Here is a 22,561-nt window from a genome sequence, read left to right as displayed (position 1 = left end):
CCTTTATAAAGATGTAAGGAGGTTCAGCACTCAGCAGGAAGAAAATATATCTATGTGAGATTTGTTCAGGAATCTGAACACAAATATGTCAGAATCTCAAAGGGCTTGTGGATAAGAAAGATTTTAAATGTGAGATTCTGTTTGGCCTAAGTAAACTTTCAGTTGGTGTTGGAAAACCTCTCATCCCTAGGAAAAACACATAAAAAAATAAGCAACAAACCTTTATATGAATGTAAAGAAATTTAACTATTACCACTAACAGCTGAGCAACAATAGAATTGCTCTTTTCATATCAATTGAACAGCATCTAATTTTGGCTGTCAATCAATTTATTCATCTCACTGCTGCCAGAATAATCTTTAAAAAATACAAGTATGTTTAAATAAAATTCTTAATGAAAACTCTTTAATAGTTCATTTATCCTTAGGAAAAATGTACAAACTTTTGACCCTTAACATGTCCTACAAAGTGCTGCGTTATTGATCTTTTCTGACTGTATATCTGCTATGACATTGTCATAGTATCTTTGCTGTTGTTAGGTGCCACTCAGTCAGTCATATGCAGCAGACAGAACAAAACCTTGCTGGTCCAGTGCCACTCTTACAATTGCTGGTATGCCTGAACCCACTGTTGCAGCCATTGTGTCAGTCCACCTCATTGACGTGATGGCACTGTAAAAGAAGCAGTGCATTGCGAGGTCTGTTTAACTGCATGGTTGGCAGTTCAAACTCACCAGCTGCTCCTCATAATCCTATTCAGAGTTAATATGAGTCAGAATAAACTTGATGGCACTTAACTACAACAACAAATACCAAGCATGATGTTCTTCTCTAGGAACTGGTCCCTTTTGATATGACCAAAACCCTTGAGATAAAGTCTAGCCATTCTAACTTCTAATGAGCATTCAGTTATACTTCTTCCAAGGCAAAGTTGTTGGTTCTTCTAGCAGTCCATGCTATATTCAATAATTTTTGCTGGCACCATACTCAAATATATCAATTCTTCTTGTCTATTTTATTCATTATCCAGCAGCTGAAGGCAATTGAAAATACCATGTGGGATGAGCATTAAACTGCTAATTGAAAGATAAGTGGTTCAAAACCATTAGAAATTCAGTGGTAGAAAGATAAGAATTTTTGTTCCTATAAAGATTTACAGCCTTGGAAACCCTATACAGGATTGCTATATATTGTAACTGACTCAGTGACAATGTGTGTGTGTGTGTGTGTGTGTGTTTTTTAATCAGGCACACCTTAGTCCTCAAAGTGAAATATCTATTCTTTAACACTTTAAATAGGTTGTCTGTACCAGATTTGCCTAGTGCAATATGCTGTTTAATTTCTTGACAGCTGCTTTCATAAATGTAGCTTGTGGATACAAGTAAAATGAAATCCTTGACAACTTCAATATATTCTCTATTATGATGTTTCTTATTGGTCAAGTGGTTAAGATTTTTGTTTTCTTGGTGTTGAAAACAGTATCTTACAGAGTACTCATTGCATAGTTAGTAGTTAGTGGTAGTTATGTGCCGTGGAGTCAGTTCCGACTCATAGCGATCCTGTACAGGATTTCCAAGGCTGTAAATCTTTACGGCAGCAGAAAGCCTCATCTTTCTCCTGCATAACAGCTGGTAGTTTAAAACTGCTGACCTTGAGGTTAGCAGCCTGATTCATAACCACTACACTACCAGAGCTCCTTATTACATAGAGGACTAATAAATATTTAATGACTGTGTAAACAAACATTGCAATTTTTCCTCAAACAATAAATATCCACAGAAAATAAATGAATACATATCCTGACCAATTTATATACAAGTATATCCTTCCCTCCATTCTCTGTCTTGTAAGTCTGTTTTTTAAAATAGCATAAGTAATGCCTGTTTTATGAGGGGGTTACAGAAAGTTTGTGGGGGAAAAAAATCTATTATGTTTAATTCCAGTCATCTATGCATTTTCACACACACAATAATGGTAGAGATTCTTCCTGCTTTGTCCATTGCTATATTCTCCAATGACTTGAACAGAATTTGTTATAATGTAAGTGGTTAATATTTGTTGAGTTAAGGAACAAACAAATAAATCAGATCCTTAAACATTAATTTTTGTCATCAGTTAAATGGCAAGAAAAAAGTTTTCCATGACCATTTCTGCATTTATTGGTCATTATCCCTCACCCCATGATTCTATTCTCCAACTTGCCATTTGAGCAACATGTTTATTTATTCTTCATAAAGCTTATGTTATTAGTACCTCACTTGAAATGCTACAGTGTTACTCATTGCCCTCATGATAATGTCCAAAAATACTTAACATATTTTATTATATGCAATTTTATTATGTGGACCTTGCTAGCAACAATAATCCTAGTTTCTCCCTCAGTCTTACATTTTATATGTTATAGCTGGTTTGAAAATCTCAAAAGGAAACTCAGGAATATGAAGTCAGTATTATAATGAAATGTAAAAAAATCATGGAGTGAGAAAACCAAAATGAAAAACATGCTCAGCATTTCTCAAACTGACACAAATAAAGAAAAAATTCAAACCCTGACTTGAAATATTTAAGGATTCTATGGGGAAAATATTGAATTATACAGAAAGCATCAAAACAAGAAGCTAGGACAACACAGAGTGCCAATAGAAATGGTTGATGTTCAATCATTTCAAAAGATAGCTTATGATCAAGAGTCAATGCTACTGAAGGAAGAATATCAAGGTGTATTGAATGCACCGGAAAAGAACAAGGCTCTGGGAACTGATGGAATACATATTGAAATATGTCAACAAACTGATGAAGCATTGGATATACTCACTCACCTATGCAAAGAAATTTGGAAGACACCTGGTGAACTGACTAGAAGAGATCCATTTTTGTGTCCATCCCAAAGAGAGATGACCCAAGTGAATGTGGAAATCATCATACAATATCATTAATATCACGTGCACATAAGTTTTGCTAAAGAAAAATTTTAAACCGCTGCAAATGTACATTGACAGGGATCCAAGCCCGATTCAGAGGACGAAGTGGATCCAGGGATTATCATTGCTGATATCAGAGAATTCTTGGATAAAAAAAATAACTGTGCTTTATTTACTTTGCAAAGTCTGTCAACTGTGTGATTATTGACAAGCTATAGACAACATTGCTGAGGATGTTGTATTCGAGGGCACTTCCCTGTCCTCATGAGGAACCTGCACATAGACCAAAAGGCAGCCATTCAAACAGAACAAGGGGACATAAAATGGTTTAAAATCAGGAAAACTGAGCACCAGGATTGTATATTTTCACCACACTTATTGTGTCTGCACACTGAAAAAATAATCCCCAAACCTGGATTATATGAAAAAGAATGTGGCATCAGGATTGGAGGGAGGTTCATTTCTAACCACCTAGGATACACAGATGATGCATCCTTGCTTACTGGAAATGGAAAGAACTGAAATACTTACTGGTGGAGATCAAAGAACACAGCCATCAGTATGGATTTATACTCAATGTAAACAAAACAGAAATCCTCACCATTGTACTAATAAGAATATGATAAAGGGAGAAAAGATTGAAGATGTTTAAGGCTTGATTTTGTTTGGGTCTACTATCGATACTCAAGGAAACAGCAGTTAAGAAATCACAGTACCTTGCATTAGGCAAACTCATGAAGTCAGAAAGTCATCAAGGCAAAAAGTCATTAAGAAGACAAGAAAGAAGGAAAAGATCAAAATGGATGTCAGAAGAGACTCTGAAACTTTCTCACCAGTGTAGAAATGCTAAAATAAATGGAAGAAATGAGGAGGTATAAGAACTGAACAGAAAAATTCAATGGTCAGCTCACAATGGCAAAGTCAAATATTACAATGAAATGTGCAAACATCTGGAATTAGAAAACCAAAACGGAAGAACATGCTCAGCATTTCTCAAGCTGAGCGAACTGAAGAAATCATTCAAGCCTCAACTTTCCTTATTGAAGGAATTTCTGGCTAAATTACTGAATGATGCAGAAAGCATCAAAAGAAGATGAATGGAATACACAGAGTCACTGTACCAAAAGAAAATGGTCAATGTTCAACCATTTCAGGAGGTAGTATATAATCAAAAGCCAATGATAATGAAGGAAGAAGTCCACGATGCATTGAAGGAATTGGCAAAGAACAAGCCATCAGAAATTGATGGAACACAAATTGAAATCTTTCAAGACAGTGGGGCAGCAATGGAGGTATTCACTCATCTCCATTGATATGGAGAAATGATTGAAGTTGTCAAAGACTTCATTTTTGGAAGCAGCAGCCAAGAAATCAAATGAAGTATTGCATTAGGTAAATCTGTTGCACAAGACCTTTTTAAAGTGCTAAAGAGCAAAGATGTCAGCTTGAGGTCTAAGGTGCTCTTGACCCAAGAAATGGTATTTTCAAAAACCTCATATGCATTTGAAATTTAGACAATGAATAAGAAAGATAATAGAAGAATTGATGAATTTGAGTTGTGGTGTTGAAGGAGAATATTGAAAGCACCATGGGCTGCCAAAAGAATAAACAGAACTGTGTTGGAAGAAGTACAGCCAGAATGCTCCTTGGAGGTCATTATGGCCAAACTTCATCTCTCATACTTTGGACATCTTGTCAGGAGGGACCAGTCACTGGAGGGGGTTATCATGTTTGGTAAGGTGGAGGGTCAGAGAAAAAGAAGAAGACCCCCAGTAATATGGATTTCAAAGTGGCAGCGTCAATGGGCTCAAGTGTGACAACAAATGTGAAGCTGCACCAGGATTGGGCAGTGTTTTGTCCTGTTTTGCATAGGGTCATTATGAGTCAGTACTAACTTGATGGCACCTAACAACAACAAAAACATAAACTAAGTCCTTTGGCTAGATATTTGTCTCCCCTCAAATCTCTTTTACCTCAGTAAACTTTTATTCTTTTTGCAGCAATGTTTCTTTCTCTGAGTCTTCTTCTCTGTACATCAAAGCCTAGGTTAGCATCCCCCACTTATTTTCCACATCATGTTGTATTGCTATTGTTAAGTTCTTTTAGGTCAATTCCAACTCATACTGCCTCTCTACAGGGTTTCCTAGGAGCAGCTGGTGAGTTTGAATCACCAAGCATGTACTTGTTTTTTGTTAGGTGCCATTTAGTGTGCCCCTGACTCATGACAACTGCATACACAAGGGAATTGGAAAGTTGTGATTCATAGGGTTTCATCAGATGATTTTTTTCAGAAATGTGTTAGTAACTCTTCCTAGTCCATCTTAGTCTGGAAGTTCTAATGAAACCTGATCAGTCTCATAAACAGCACACAAGCCCTGATGTGGTATGTTGTTGTTGTTATGTGCCATGGAGTCGGTTCCAACTCATAGCAACCCTGCACAGGGTTTCTGAGGCTGTAAATTTTGATGGGAGCAGAAAGCCTCATCTTTCTCCCGCAGAACAGCTGGTAGTTTCGAACTGCTGACCACTGAGCTACCAGAGTTCCATGATGAGGTATATTAGCCTGAAATCAGATCTAGCTATCCTGTGTGTAAGACAATTCTGCCACTCGGCCACCAATACCACCAGTCAGTACTTTGCTATTTTTTGTTAAGTGCTGTGGAATCAGTTCTAACTCATAGCAGCCTTGTATAGAGTTCCTGAGAAAAGGTTTGGGGTTTGAACTGCTAATCTTGAGGTTAACTGTCTAGTTTTTATCCTGTCACCACAAGAGACCCTGCTATATATTGAATGATTACTTGTCCATGTGACCTCTAGACATTAAGACCTTTGATGGTGGAAACAATTCTGGTTTACATGCAGTGATTCTGCATAAAAGTAGTATTGCTTGAGTAAAGAAATGAAGTCATGTAACTATAACTCACAATTCTAAATCAGCCACACATTTCAGGCAGTTCTTTTTTAGGTTGCATTGGGAAAGTAAATTATTACTGTAGACCAAATCCCAGGCTTGAACGGCTCTTCAAAGAGAAAGAGCCTGATGGTGATTACCTGATTGATGTGTTGAATCATATGTGGAGGACTATAGCTTGGTGGAGAGACAAACGGAAAGAAACAAACACAAAGGATTTGAATTTTTCAACTGGAAATTGCTGAAAAAGGTCTACTCTTTCTTCTTTCAAAATTAGATATGCAATTGTCTGCAAACTAGTCTGTCAAATCTTGACACAAATTATCATATTGAAAATTTTGGTTTCTTAGTCTACTATCTTCTACAGAAAGTAGACAAATTAAGAATAACCCAGGTAAATATAGTATAAAACTTCGTGGCATTAATCTAGTTGTCACTCTTGACTTCTACATAATCTTTTAGGTAAAATGAGATTTGAGCATAGGTCCTAACATATTTACATGTAACATTTTTTTCTAAGATTATAAAATAATACAACTGTAAATGTTTGTATCAAGATTTGTTCTTAAGTAAAAAGCCAAGCCCACCCCTACTGAACCAATTCTGTATCATGTTGTTGTTGTTAGGTGACACAGAGTCAGATTTGACTCACAGTGATCCTGTGCACAATGGAACAAAACATTGCCACGTACTGTGTCATCCTCACAATCGTTGTTATGTTTGAAACCATTGTTGCTGCCACTGTTCCAATCCGTCTCATTGGGAGTTTTCCTCTGTTTCATTGACTCTCTATTTTAGCTAGTATTCATGTCCTTCTCCAGGGACTTGTTCCTCCTGACAAGATGCCCAAAGTATGAGAGATAGGTTTCACCATTCTGGCTTCTAAGAAACATTCTGGTTATACTTCCAGAGTTATTCTTCTAGCTTTTACATCATCAGTAAAGCACAGGTAAACATCTTTCTAATATTCTCTGCTTTCATTCAAGAACCCTATGACCCATCTAAACCTGGTTTTAACCGCTGGCAATGACCTAACAATGTACCAATACAGCCTTTTTTTTTTTTTTTTTTTTTGGTTATCTTTAGAAAAATTTTAGTTGCATATGATATAAATTATATCACATTAATTTTCAATGTGATATCATTAATATGATTTCTACATTCCATTGGGTTACCTCTCTTTAGAATGGACAAAATCAGTAGGCCAGGTAGCTCTTTTGCAAATGTCTTGGCATAGATAAGTGAGTGCATCCAATGCTGCATCAGTTTCTTGAAAGATATCAATTTGTATTCCATCAATTCCTAGAGTATTACTCATAGCCAGTGACTTCAGTACACCTTGTACTTCAGTACATTGGATCTTTATCACATGCTACCTCTTGAAATGTTTGAACACCGACCACATCATTTCAGTACAGTGACTCTGTGTACTCATTTCATCTTCTATTCATGATTCCTGCATCATTCAATAATTCTTCCATTGGATTCTTCAATACTGCAGGTCAAAGCTTGAAAATGTTTTAGTTTCTTTCAGCTTGAGAAATCTGAGCATTTTCTTCCCTTTTGGTGTTATGACTTCAAGTCTTTGCACATTTCTTTATAATACTTGACTTTGTCTTCTCAAACTTCCCTTTGAAATTTTAGGTTCAGCTCTTTTACCTCCTCATTGCTTTCTTTTGCTTTAGCATCTCTACCCTGGAAAGCAAGTTTCAGACTCTCTTCTGATGTCCATGTTGGTCTTTTCCTTCTTTCTTGACTTTTTAATGACCTTTTGCTTTTTTCCTGTATGATATTCTTGATGTTATCCCACAATTCTTCTTGTCTTCAGTCATTAATGTTTGAGGTTATATTTTGGGTTTCATAGACTTGTCTTATTTTCTTAAGTTTCAGGCTGAACTTACACATGAACAACTAATGATCTGTTTCTGCTCCTAATCTTATTTTGACTGTTGATATGGAGATTTTCTACCATATCTTCCCATAGATATAGTCAATTTGATTTATGTGTATTCCATGTGGTAAAGTACATATGTATATTCATCTTTTATGTTGTCTAAATATGGTATTTGCAATGAATGTCACTAGTCTTGCAAAATTGATCACGTGATCTTCTGTGTCATTTCTATCACCAAGGTGATATTTTCTAACTACCTCTTGGTTTCCAATCATTGCATTCTAAATTGCCAATTACATATTGATAATTATGTAATTATCAATACATCTTGACTGCATGTTTGATCAATTTAGGACTGAAGAAGTTGGTAGAATTCTTTCATTTCATAATCACTGGCTTTAGTGGTTGGTGCGCAAACTTGAATAATAGTGGTATTAACTAGTCTTTCTTGTAGATGTGTGGATATTATCCTATCAAAAATAGCATCATACTTCAAGATAGATCTTGAAATGTTCTTTTTGATGATGCATGTGATGCCTTCTTCTTCACTTTGTTATACCTGGTGTTGTAAACCATATGATTATAAGATTCAAATTGGTCAATACCAGTCCATTTCAGCTCACTAATTCATAGGATATTGATCTTTATGCATTCTCTTTCATTTTTGACAACTTCCAATTTTCCTAGATACATATTTTGTACATTCCATATTCTGTTTATTAATGAATGTTTATAGATGTTTTTCCTTGTTTCAAGTTTTCCCACATCAGCAAATAAAGTTCCCACCACAGTACAACAAACTGACAGACAAGTATTTCTTCTGACTCATAGTGACCCTGTAAGATAAATAAGTGCCTTATAGCCTTCCAAGATGGTAATATTCATATAAACAAACTACCACATCTTTCTCACATATTGTTGTTGTTAAGTACCGGAGAGTTGGTTCCTATTCATAGTGACCCTGCACAGGGTTTACTAGGCTGCAAAGCTTTACAGGAAGCCTCATCTTTACAGAAAGCCTCATCTTTCTCTTGCGGAACAGCTGGTAGTTTCGAACTGCTGACCTTGAGGTTAGCAGCCCCATTCTTAATCACTATGCTACAAGTTGGTAATTTTAAACCATTAATCTTTTGATTTACAAGCAACAACTGGTGTGGTGCTGGGGGTTAATGCATCAGACTGCAAAACCGTTTGAACTGCAAGGTCAGCGGTTCAAACTCACCAGTCGCTCCTCGGAAACCCTGTATAGGGTCGCTATGGGTTGGATCCGACTCGACGGCACTTACCAACAACAACAACTTGTGCCACCAGGACTTCCTTAAGCAGTACAACACAATGTTGAAAGGACCTGTATACATTTTGCCTTCCATAACAGCAATGAAAAGATAAATTATTTTATGTCTTATGACAAATTTCAAGCATTAACTTGCAATGTTGAAGAATTCTATAGGAAAAATATTAAATGATACAGAATGCATAAAAAAATGGTAGGTATACACAAAATCAAAAAGATTCCTTATCAAAAAGAAATATCCAATGTTCAATTTCAAAAATCAAGAACCAATAATACTGAAGGAAGAAATACAAACTGAACTGAAGGCATTGGAGTAAAACAAGACACGATGAATTTACTGAATACAAATTGAAATCATTCAGCAAACTGATGCAGCACTGGAGATGCTTACTTATCTATGCCAAAAAATTTGGAAGACAGCTACATGGCCAGGCAATTGAAAGAGATTCATTTTGTGTTCATTTCAATAAGAGTTAACCGAATGGATTTTGGAAATTATCATACAGCATCATTAATATCACGTGCAAGTAAAAGTTTGCTTAAGACAATTCAAAAACAACTGCAAACAGTAAATTAACAGGGAACTTACAGAGTTCAAGCCAAACCCAAGTGAGGACAGGTCACGAGGGATATCTTTGCTGACTTCAGATGCTAGAACAGAACAAGGGGATACTTAATGATATCAAATCAGGAAATATGTGCACCAAGTTTGTATTCTTTCACAATACTTAATCAAACTGTGTGTGAGCAAATTATCTGGGAAGCTGCATTATATGAAGAATAGTGTGGCATCAGGATTTGAGGAAGACTCAATAACAATCTGCCATACAAAGATGATACAACCTCATTTTCTGAAAGAAAAGAGGGCTTAAAATACTTAGTGTTGAAGATTAAAGACCAAAGCCTTCCACATGGATTGCACCTCAATGTAAATAAAACAAAAATCCTCAAAACTAGACCAATAAATAACATCATTGTAAATGGAGAAATTAATGAATTTGTCAAAGACTGCATCTTGCTTGAATCCATAATCAACATTTATTGAAGCAATAGTCAAGAAACCAAATGACATATTTTATTAGGCAAATCTATTGCAAAGATCTCTTTAAAGTGTTCAAGAATAAAGATATAACTGTGCGGCCTATGCCAGACTCACTCCATCCATAGTATTTTCTATAGCCTCATATGCATATGACAGTTGGACAACATAAAAGGAAGATCACAGAAGAATTGATGCATTTGAGTTATGGTGCTGGAGAATACTGAAAGTATCATGTACTGCCAAAAGAACAAAGAAATCTGTGTTGGAAGAAGATTCAGAATGCTCCTTAGAAGCCAGGATGGTAAGAAATCTTTTCTCATGTTTTGCATATGTTATCAAGAGAGACTAGTCCCTATAACAAGACATAATTCTTCATAATGTGGATGGTCAGGTCAGATATATTAACTCCTTAATATATCTAATAGGAAGACCCCCAATGAGATATATTAGCACAGTGGCAGCAGATATGGATTCAAATGTAACAACAATTGTAAGGAAGGCACAAAATCAGGCGATATTTCATTCTATTGTGCATCGGATAGCTATGAGAATGAAATAACTGACTTGATAGTACATAATGACCAACACAAAATCAATTGACATGACATATTCCAAAAGAACTACTTTTTACATCCTACTTTTTTTAAGTATCAAAAGAATGCCATCTAAGGTATAACTTTATCTGGAGCACACTTAACAAATGGAAACCATTAGTCCCAACATCCGTTTCTTCAACCCTGAAACCGGAAAAACTAGGTAGTGCCTGGCCTCAACTATCAAGAGATTGCATTAGATGTTTTTGGACAGAGTGGGAGACATATGTGTAACAAAATCTCAAAATCATAAAAAAGAACAAGTTTATTTGTCAAGGACTTGTGGAACTTTTCAGATCTTTAAATAAAAATAATTCCATGGCTCAATTTTCAGCCAAACAATAGATAATTCTATAAGAGGAACAATAACACTGAGGATGTACACCTTAGAAAATCAACATTTGAGATCAAAGGGCTGTACTTTTAATCAAGGACAAATTCAGAATGGTTAAGGAAGAAGGAGGAATATGAACAGGAAACAGACAGAAATTGGTACAATTTCTGCACTGTGGGGATTACAATTGATATGTGTCGGGGACCTGCCTCAACATAGGGGTTCGGTTCAAGAGGAGGAGATACCTGACAGTGATAAAGATATAGCAAGAATACACAGAAGGAGACAAAGAGAGAGACAATGAGGCACCCCAAAGCCAGGGTGGATACATCACTGGTGGGCAGGCTTGGGACTACAGGCATCGTGGCCTCTACAGGCAGCAACTCACTGCCCTGCAATCCTTACTGCATGCCCTCCATCTTCTAATGCACTGCAATCTTTACTGCATGCCTTCCAACCCGTAATGCACACCTGGGGAGGCCCAGGCCTCTGTTTTATTTAGGGGAGGAGCTTCACACCAAGCTGGGAGGGACTTAGGCAAGGTATAGCTAACATCAGTACTTTTCCAGACATTCAGGTAACTTTACATCGTACTTCACTGGTTCGAATCCCAGGCCAGCAACTTGGTTTCTCAGGCTCAATTAACATATCTATAGCCCCTGAGCTCAGGTGGGGGAAAGTGAGAGGTAAGAACAAAAGCTTGGGTGGAGTCCCACTGTTTTGGCTTTCTGAGCCAGGTTTTCAGGAACTTGGCTGAATAGCTAACACTTGGGAGAGATTCAGGGTGGATGGCTTTTTTGTCTGTAGAACAAAGAACTGTGAAGTAGCTAAGATATTTTTAGTTAATCCTTTTGGAGAAATGCTTGACCTTGCAACTTTTAGTCTTAGGCTTTAGGAAAATATCACATTTATCTGTGGATTATCAAAGGCTCTGTGTATTAATTTAATACATATAACTGAATATTAAGATGAAAACAATTTGCCATTAACTGCCAGTGGCCTCATTTGTTACAATCGGGCCTATAGGGCTCAAACCTCTGACCAGCCTTACACAGTCTGCAACAGATATGATATGAATATTATATTGATATGATTAAAAATGATATGAAATAAATTGTGTATAAATTGTTGAATGGAAAAGTGATGTGCTCTGTAAACTTTTAATCAATTTACAATGAAAAGTTAAAACCAAAATCTAAAACAACTGAATTTTTCTGTAATCCCATTTCTCAACTGTCTGTTGGAAGACAAGCAGCATGTAGCATGAAGTCCTAGATTTGCTTTCTTATATTTAAATAGCTTCATTGATCAAAGGGACTAACTCAGAATATTTCTGTTTTTAAGTACATTGTTATAGAACCAAGAAATCTATTACAGAGCTATTTTTTGCCTAGTATATGGTGAAAATGAGTTTTGTTTATTAAATAAAGTTTTGTTTAAACCTACTACTATCGAGTCAATTTCAATTCATAGTGACCCTATGTAGGATTTCCAAAGTTGCTTATCTTTATAGGAGCTGAAAGCATCCTCTTTCTTCTAATGAGTAGATTTAAACTCTTAGCCACCATACTACTAGTGCTCCTTAATTTTGAAATTGCTGTCAAAAGCTCGATAACGTTAAATGATAATTGTATTTTAACAATTCCAATATAAACACATTTGAGTTTTTCTTAATGAGGCACTGTAGGATAAGCAAGGGACTGCTAATCACAGGTCAGCATTAAAACTCATCAACAGCTCCTTAGAAACTCTATATAGGATAGTTATGAGTCAGAACAGACTCGACAGCACTTAGTAACAGCAATAACAAATTAGGATGCATCTTAAAATCAACCATGTTATATAATTGCCATATATATATATTTTTTTTCATAGAGGTACTTAAACATCCATATTATGTTTAATGGCATCTTAGGTTTATGAAGCATGTTGTATTAAATGCTTACTCTAAAAGAATCCTTGTTGGACCCACTCTCTCAGAATTACCTGGACAGTCTTCAAGTAGTTTCTTGGCCCTCAGGAAATCAGAATATCTAGGGACAGGATGCATACATTTGCATTTCAACAAATTCTCCATATAATTTTTGCATATAATAATGTCCAAGGTAGCAAAATCTTTGTACTCAGAATGTCAGATAACCTGACCCACATTATTTGAGTTCCTCAGTGATATCTATTCATTAAGTTATAATTGTTGTTTTTTTGTTTGGTGCTCTTGAATCTATTCCAACTCATAGCAACCCTATGCACAGCAGAAAGAAATACCACCCAGTCCTCTGTATACTCATAATTTTTATGTTTGAGCCTATTCCTTTTGTCACTGTGCCATTCCATCTGGTTTGGGGTCTTCCTCTTTTTCACCAACCCTCCAATTTACCAAGCATGATGTTCTTCTCCAGGGCTTCTATGAAGCATTCTTGTTGTACTTCTTTCAAGACAGATTTATTCTGGCAGTCCATGGTATTTGTAATATTATATTCCAATACCATCATTCAAGTTGTAATTAGTATTACGTATTCACAATTTTTTAAAACCTGGTGTGACACTGTGGGTTAATTTAATGAGTCAGACTGCAAAGCCATTTGAACTGCAAGGTCGGCAGTTCAAGCTCACCAGCTGCTCCTTAGAAACCCTATACAGGGTTGTTATGGGTCAGAACTGACTCAACAGTACTTAACAACAACAAATTTGTCATTTTTAGTGATTAAACAGAAGAATATAAAGAATACCTTTTTTTTTTTTTTTTGCCAAAGCCCTTCAATGCATAATTTCTGGTATAACGATTAATAGCAAATTTATTTTAGAGATTACAACAATGAATCTCCATATTATGTTATTGTTATTTCAGTGATCCAATTGCCTATATGCTACCTATCCTAAGCCAAATATATATAAGTTGTAATTGATTCCAACATTACCTTCAAATTATGATTCAACTGTTACAGTGATCAATGTGGTATTTTTAAATGAAGTTTATTTCCATGGAAAGAATGTGAATTTTTTTTTTTTTCTTAAATTGAGATATTTATTCTAAAATTTCTAGAATTTATTCATAAATTGAGATAATTCTAAAATCTTTCTTACATTGAGATGTTTATTCTAAAAGTTGATATGAAGTCACTAAGAACATACTTTAAGTATTTAATACTTCTTTCACTGTAAGAATTGCACAGAAAAATGTATTTGCTTTACTAATATAAGACAGATTACCTCCAGACATATAAAAAATGCCTAATGTCTAGCTCTTTAACTCTTTTTGCCTAGAAATACAGAAAGTGTTAAGTCAATTGTGAAATTAGATTTGGCATTTCACACACTGATAGTCATGTTGCTAGTAATGTGTGGTTTATTTGTGTACACTAACGTGAAGAACCAAGGCAAATACACCATGAAGTTTCCTTAGCCTTTGGCAACATCAGTCTTCAAACTGCTAATTTAGTGAATAATTAAAGTTATCACTAGAGTTTTATAGTACTGCAGTCACATCCAGCCATCACATATAAAATATGTTTTTCAGAAGTCTATTATTGGAATGACTTGTTTAAATTTTGATTTTGAGAATATAAGGACAAAAAATATGTTAACATCAGGGAGAGTGAATGTTTCTGCATGTACATAATCGTTTTTATGGTATTGTGTATGTGATTGTACTTTTTAGAGCAAGTCAAATGTAAAAGTTACTCAGTGAATGAATTCTACAATTGTTCAAAATTCTGCATAGATAGAATTTATTTGTGGAAATAATATTATGGAGGTTGAAAAATATGCAATTTTATTTTTCATCAGATCCAATTTTAGTCAAAGAGGTGGCAAGTACACAGTAGACAATAAATATTTTCAAGAGTTAATTTTAATCTAATATTGCACACTAGAGCATACACAGAATATTTGTGATTTGTGTTTTATAATTAAAGTATTACTTATTCCAAATTTTTGTTATTATTTTGAAATGGCATCAGGTCACTTCTAACTCATAGGAACCCTTTACAAGGTTTCCAAAAAGCAGTTGGTGGGTTTGAATCACTGACCTTCTGGTTCTAAGTTCAAAGTCCAGTGCTTATCCTATAGAGTCACACCAGAAGCCTGTTATTCCAAATAGCCACAACTTTTTATAACTATGAATTTTTAAATTATTTTTTTTCTTTTAAACATGGTTATTTTAAACATAAGATGTCAGATGAAAATATCACTGTTTAGGATTTGAGTAAAATACACATTCCCCGCATTACTTCACAGTGAGAAAGACATTTCACATCAAGAATATTTTTTTTAATGAGTGCCAGCATTGAATAGCCACTGCCCAGAACTGATAGTCAAAGACAGGCTTATCTAGTGAAAGTTCTAAGTTGGAGCAATGAAAATGTTCCAAACACTCGACTGGATGACTAAGAATGCCTTATACAAGAAAGTATTTCAATTTTTCAAATCATAAAATATCAACAACACATAAGGAACAGCTATGTAAATCCTCTCACTATAAAACTACTAATATTCACCAATCATCTTTTGAGATCTGCAGTTTTATTCTTCTAAGTTTTAATGGTTGGAGTAGTGATAATATGAGTATAATGACTTACAGCAGAAATTTTAGTATAAATACTAGTAAGAAGTTGCAAGAACTATTATTTACTGAGCAGCCCGTATGACTGGAGGTAATGGTGTTTATGAGCTGTGGAGTCGGTTCCAACTCATAGTAACCCTGTGTAGAGTTTCTGAGGTTTCTTTACAAGAACAGAAAGCCTCATCTTTCTCTCATGGAGTGACTGGTAGATTTGAACTTTTGACATAGTGTTTAGCAGCTCAGCTTTTAATCCCTACCTAGCATTGGCTTAAGTGTGTTACATCCTTATGAGAGACTATGAAAATTGCTTAAGATTTTGCAGATTTTACATTAGTACATATTTAAACCTCCAGTACATCTGACTCTAAAATGTGCATCTTTAACAAAATGTTCGTGTGTATATAAACTTTTTCTACACATTGGTGAGATTTGAAGAAATCTCACCAAAAGACATAAAGTTCATTAAAATTTGATCATAATGATTGTGTATAATTTGCTTTGTATACCAACAATGTATTTTATGTTTTCATAGTTTAATGCAAAATTTATATGGTTGGTGATTGTTGTTGTTAACTGTTGTCGAGTCGATCCTGACCAATAGTGACCCTGTATAGGGTTTACAAGGAGCAGCTGGTGAACTTGAATTATTGCCGACCTTGCAGTTCAAATGGATTTGCAGTTTGGCACATTAACCCACAACACAACACACCAGGATTGTGGTTGGTGATAGTGATCCATAATTTAAAATGATAATATTTTATCCATATTATTAAACTTTTGGCTTTCAGTTTTGTGAGATAAAATAAACTAAGCCACTGTAGAAATTGTATATACCTAGGATGAACCTAGGAACTCTGATAGCATAGTGATTATGGATTGGGCTGCAAACCTCAGGGTCAGCAGTTCAAAACTACCAGCTGTACCAAGGAAGAAAGATGAGGCTTTCTGCTCCGGTAAAGATTTACAGCCTTGAAAACCTTGTACAGGGTCGCTATGAGTCAGAACCGACTCCATGTCACATAACAACAGCAACAACAGGATGCAAACTAGTGGGCTCAGTTCACCCAACTAGAGAGTTTAATAAATGAAGCTCAAGTAAATAAGGAGTAGAAGAGTTAGACTCAAGCTTCCAAGAAACATACTAAATTATTTGCACCAATATTATGAAACCTTAATAGTCAGGACCTCAGACTTTTAGCCAATTTATCAGGCAAATGCTAAATAATTTTTCATTAATTGAGTATATGTGTACTAAACAATTGTAGGTTCACAAATATCCAACATCTTATCAAGACTAGTAGACTAGCCCAATCAAACCAAACACAGGTAAAGCAGAGAACCTGAATTCTTCTGCAAGTTCTTGACTAACTCACTATATAATGTATATTTTCAGTTCAAAAAAACATGATTCAGTAAGATGTGTCTAAACAAGTTAAATTATTGAAGAGAACTGCAAAGTCTGCATATGAAAAGATGCACATAGACCTTGAAAGTGCTTCTCTTGCATTATTTAGAATAGTTATAAATGTCAGGTTACTGCTAGAGGTACTGCTCTTAAGAGTGGCATTTGCAAAATAGTATTTGCCAAAGTTCATGTGACAATTTCTGTGAAAACCATGGGCAAACTTTCTTTTATACAAAGTTTTGTGTTGGCTTAATGAAGATATTATAACTGATACTACTTTAACTGTTAATTTTGTTATTGTTATATAGTAGACTTGAATTATTATATTCTTAGGATCTTGTAAATGTATATTTCAGAGCATTATGACTGATATGATTGTCCCATAGGGAAACTGATTAAAATTGTTTAGCAGACTGCCAAAAGTCACTGTAATTATCCATGGAATATCCAATTAAATATTCAAAAAGGCCTTTTGTTAAAAGTATTTACACATTGTAAAATGTTCAAAGCATATTTAATTGATTATATTTTCCTTATTATACTATTTATAAACAAAGTAATTCTGCTGCATTCATAGATATCTCAATTGTTATCATTTATTTATAGTGTAACTAAAAACATTCCAGAAAATATATTTTATAATTGCAAATACTTAAAAACTTAAATTTGGAAATTAGTGTTGAAGAATACAATCCTGTGTGATAATATTATTTTATACATTTAGGAGGGAAGAAACTAGTGAAATAATATTTATTTTTTTACAGATGAGTGGGTGGTGCAGTGATTTACTTGATGTGAATCTTCTAACTATAGTCTGCCATTCCCACCAAATTACTGGATGGGATCATGCAATAGGATACATGGAATTTTAATGTGGGGATTCATCAATTTTGCCATGGCTGGGATTAAAATGATCCATCTTAGTAGCATGCTAAACCTCCTGGACCCAAGGGAAAGAAAACTGTGACAACAGAGAAGTGGTGGCAATTCCAAGAGTTTGAGATAGAGCAGCTTCCTAGCCATAGAGTGGATCAAGGAAGCTGAATACCTTCAGTCAGGAGACTCATTTGTGGAATGTGTAGCCTCTAGGTTTGAGTTCTATGTGGCCATTGCAGTGAATTATGAAATGTAGCAGTTAAGTAGAGCATGCCTTGGGAAGGATGCAAAGTGTCAGAAATGGCAAAGTATGTTAGAGTGTGTGGGTATATATGACTTTTACTTCATAGGAATCAGTCTTGAGCTGATGTTAAGCTTGATGCTTCTTCCCCTTTGTGAAGTAAGAGGTCTGAAGGGGCTCCTTTTTCATACCAAATTAAAATATTCATTACTAGAAGACATAGTGAAATATTGGCAAAACTCTATATTTTGTAAAATTTAATATTTTTACATTCATAATAAATTAGTACATTTAGTATTCGTATAGTACGTTAATTTTTAAATTTATAAAGTTTAAACATTTAATTTCAAAATGACTAAATTCATATGGGGTTGAAAGAAAAAAACAGAGAGATTTTCCAAGTACTCCCTCTCCATTTTCCCTAATGCTAAAATCTTAAAAATGTATAGCATAATATAACCAAGACAGTCAAAATGCAGAGCATTTCCATTATTGTATCTCTCATGCTGCGTTTGTATAGCCATACTCACTTCTCCCTCATGTTTCTATCTCTCCTCCCCTTAACGACCAGAACCCAATAATCTGCTTTCTAGTTCTATAATTTTATCATTTCAAACATGTTACATAAGAGTAATCATAAAGTGTGCAGCCTCATGCAATTGATTTTTATTTATCTCAGCATAATTATTTGAAGATTCAATACGTTTTTTATATGTCACAATAATTTGTTAATTTTTACTACTGGGTAGTATTTCAGGTATGTCTATATCTATGTACATGCATATATGTCATGATATTTGACCATATAATCAGAAAGGGCACTGGATTATATCCAGTTTGGGGCTTCTATGCATAAAGCTATTATAAATATTCTAGTAGAGTTTTTTGTGTGACCATACATTTTCATTTCTCTTCTATAAATAGCCAGGAATGCAACTTATGGGTCATATACAAGTTGTATGGATAATATTTTTAAGAAAATGTTTTTCATGGTAGCTATTCCGTTTCACATTTTTATAAGCCATGTTATATGATCTAGTTCTGTCACATCCTCCTCAGTATTTGGTGCTATCATTTATTAATTATTTTTTCCCCAAGCCAAACTGTATCCAGCTTTATTAAAGATACTTTTCATAAACAATCATGGCATTCAGGCAGGACATGGGCACACAACTGTTAACAGTATGCAACAACTTTCAAACTCCCTTCTTCCATGGGCTACCAAAATCAGAAAGCCTCTATAAAACCCAATGAAGTCTTCATCTGATGGTCTGAACAGGGAAAGTTTAGAGTGTGGGTTGACATTTCACATTTAGCATGTTGCTTAACAACTTTTCATGAGCTGACCCTGACTTTTAGAAAATGAAATGAAAATGGCAGAATTACCAACCTGAAGACCCGCAATCTAAACAAAGGAACCACTGCTCTTTTGGGGGGTGTCGCTGATATTGTACCACTGGAAAGTGCAGATTGCCTGACGCATGAATACCAGTTTTCTGAGGTCAGGTCCCAACAGGTCTCTGAGTTTATGGGAGTCAAGTCGATGCTGAAGGCAGACAGGGCGAAGAGGATATGAAGATGTAAAAACAAATTGTACTTTTCCCACACCACATGGCATCTGTGAGTCAAGGTGGCTAATGTATTTAACGTTAGGGAATCCCTCATCTTGGGAACCAAGATGCAGTCTCTCAAAACTATTTGGGAAAGGTGTTCGCTTCCACATCAATCCAGATGATGTGATAGAGACATTGTATTAGTGATATTTGCCCCTTTCCCTAAAAACAATGAATTATTTTGTGTGTTAACAACATAGCTTAAAAGTAAAAAAAATTCTGCATTTTTATAAAACTTGATAAAAATAATAGCATTTCAAACAGTACAGTCACCAGAAATACAGTTACCAAAAATGCACACAGTTCACTTGGCATAGCCAGCACCTGCAGCTTTCTGTGCCTGGTCTGTTTTGGCATCTCTATTTTCGGCAGGCTTATTTCCATCATTGCCAGCATCAGCTTTCCCCTTTTTCTCTTTGGGTACCTTCTCTCCCTTCTTTGCAAGGGTCTTTTCAGGCTTAGGCTCTGGCTTTGGAGAAACAGGTTAGCAGATAACCTTGCAGATCTCCTCTGAGGTTCATCCTTCACCTTGGCCTTATCTCCTTTAGCATCCCTTTCAGCCTTTCTCTAGGGCATGGTGGCTTCTGTGGCAGAGCTCAGGCGCTGGACGCGGAAACTCAGCTACACGCAGGCTTTGGTTGATCCTGGGGTTGTTCTCGCCTCTTCTTCACACTGCTCAAGCTCTGGGGTGTTTATAAAGTTTCCTAGCACTGGGAGCCCCGTACCGGTTAGCTAATTGATATTATTTTAAGAAGCCCTGGTATAATGTGTTAAAGAACTTGGCTGCTAAATCAAGTATTGCTAGTTCAAACCAACTAGCCACTCCATGAAGAAAAATGTGGTAGTATGTGTCCATAAAGATTTATAGATTTGTAAACCTTATGGGGCAATTCTCCTGCCCTATAGAGTGGCCATGAGTCAAAATGGAGTAGATGGCAATGCTGTATGTTTTGATTTCCTTTTTTCTGATATCTCATTTTGGCAATATGAGGGTAAGTAAAAAAGTATTCCTACTAGGATAACCGTTCATAAATGCACAGGTTAATTCCAAAGTGTATTTAAATATGTCACTGGATGGCCCCAAAGAAATTGCCTAAATAATACATTTGTCTTAGTCTTGTTATATTGTCTGTAAGATTGTCTTCAAAAAAAAGCATACATTTTGTGTCATGGGAAAAAAATAATATTTTGAGGTCAGGGCTTATAAATTTTTAACAAAATTCAAGTGGACATCTTCCCAAGTCATTGAAGCTTTGTAATAATATTGGAGGAGTTCTGCATCACATAAAAGAACAGGTTTTAGATAGATCAAATGTTTTCAGGAAGACTTCAAAATGAAACCAAGACAAAGAGGTCAGCTCAGGAGGTGATGGTGATAATTTTTTTTCTTTTTTGTTTGTTTTTATTTTTTATTCCAAGAGGGTAATCTGGATAAACTTTCTCAAAAGACACAGAATGATCATCAAGACTTCTTATGAAGAAGTTTCAGGAAATGGAAATCTGCAATAGTGAGGAAAAGGCCAGGACAGTGTGCTGAGGAATTTTTTTCCAATCAGGACAATGTACCTGCTCATTCTTCCATGGCAGCAAAGGCTGTCCTACGAGCATTTTGTTGGGAACCCTTACCACATTACACTACAGGCCTGACTGTTCTCCAACAAAATTAATTCATTTTGTTCCCAAAATTTAAAGAACATTTAAAATAATTATTATTTGAATCCCTCAAGGATGCCAAAACTGCTGTTTTGATCTAATGTAAATTGAATGGTATAGAATTCTTCAGGGAAGGGTTGTTGTTGTTAAGTGCCATCAAGTCAATTATGGGGAAGGGTTGTTGTTGTTAAGTACCGTGGTGTCGGTTCCAACTCATAGTGACCCTGCACAGGGTTTCTGAGGCTGCAAATCTTTACGGGAGCACAACGCCTCTTAGAGAATTGAAAACACTGGCTTCAGAAGTGTATAGGTCTAGATAGAGAATATGCAAAGAAATAATACCTTCACTTTTTATAATTTTGTTTAATAAAGTGTTCTATGATTTGTAGCTGTGGCACTGTAAGATAAGCAATGAACTGCCAACTACAATGTTGGCCATTCAAACCTACCAGCTGCTCCTCAGAAAACCTATATAGGACTACACTTACCAACAATAATGATTTGTAGCAATTCTTTACTTACCCTCATATATCTCAGTTCATTAGTAACTAAGATGTACATTTTTTCTTGTGTCTTCTTACAATATGCATGTCATTTTCAGTGAAATAGTCATGTATTTTCACATTTTCTAACTCTATGATTTAAGCACTAGACTGCAAAACAACATAATCAGTAGTTCAAATCTACCAGCCAACTGATAAGTTAGAGAAAGATGAAGCTTTCTGTTCCCTAAAAGATTTACAGTTTTAGAAACCCTATATAGGGTCCCTAAGAGTTGGAATCCACTTGATGAGAGTGGGTAACTGGACTGTTTAGTTTCTACTGCTGAGTTTGGGAAGTCTCTCTTATATTCTAGATAACAGTCCTTTGTCAGATATGTTGTTTTCAAATTTATTGTTGTTAAGCACCACTGAGTGGGTTCCAATGCATAGCAATCTTGCATAGGGTTTCCAAGCAGCCACTGGTAAGGTTGAACCATCAGTTTTGAAGTTCAAACCAACTATGCAGTCCAGCGCTTATCCTACAATACCATACCAGGATTTCTCCCTCCTAATTCATACTTTAAGAAGCTCTGGTAGCTTAGTGGTTACGAGTCGGGTTGCTAACCTCAAGGTCAGCAGTTTGAAACTACCAGCCATTTTGAGGGAGAAAGACGAGGCTTTCTGCTTCCATTAAGATTTACAGCCTTGGAAATCCTATACAGGGTCGCTATGAGTTGGAACC

The 22,561-nt window shown here is 35.5% G+C and overlaps 1 pseudogene; it reads right to left on the bottom strand.

Moving 5' to 3' along the window:
* Positions 1-19,988: 19,988 nt before the first annotated feature.
* On the bottom strand, positions 19,989-20,260 carry LOC102819459 (annotated as a pseudogene).
* Positions 20,261-22,561: the final 2,301 nt, after the last annotated feature.

The sequence above is a fragment of the Chrysochloris asiatica genome, unplaced genomic scaffold (assembly GCF_000296735.1).
Source record: "Chrysochloris asiatica unplaced genomic scaffold, ChrAsi1.0 scaffold00229, whole genome shotgun sequence".
NCBI classification, from domain to species: domain Eukaryota; kingdom Metazoa; phylum Chordata; class Mammalia; order Afrosoricida; family Chrysochloridae; genus Chrysochloris; species Chrysochloris asiatica.
Note: the sequence above shows the minus strand (reverse complement) of the source record. Positions and strands in the feature narration are given on the sequence as shown.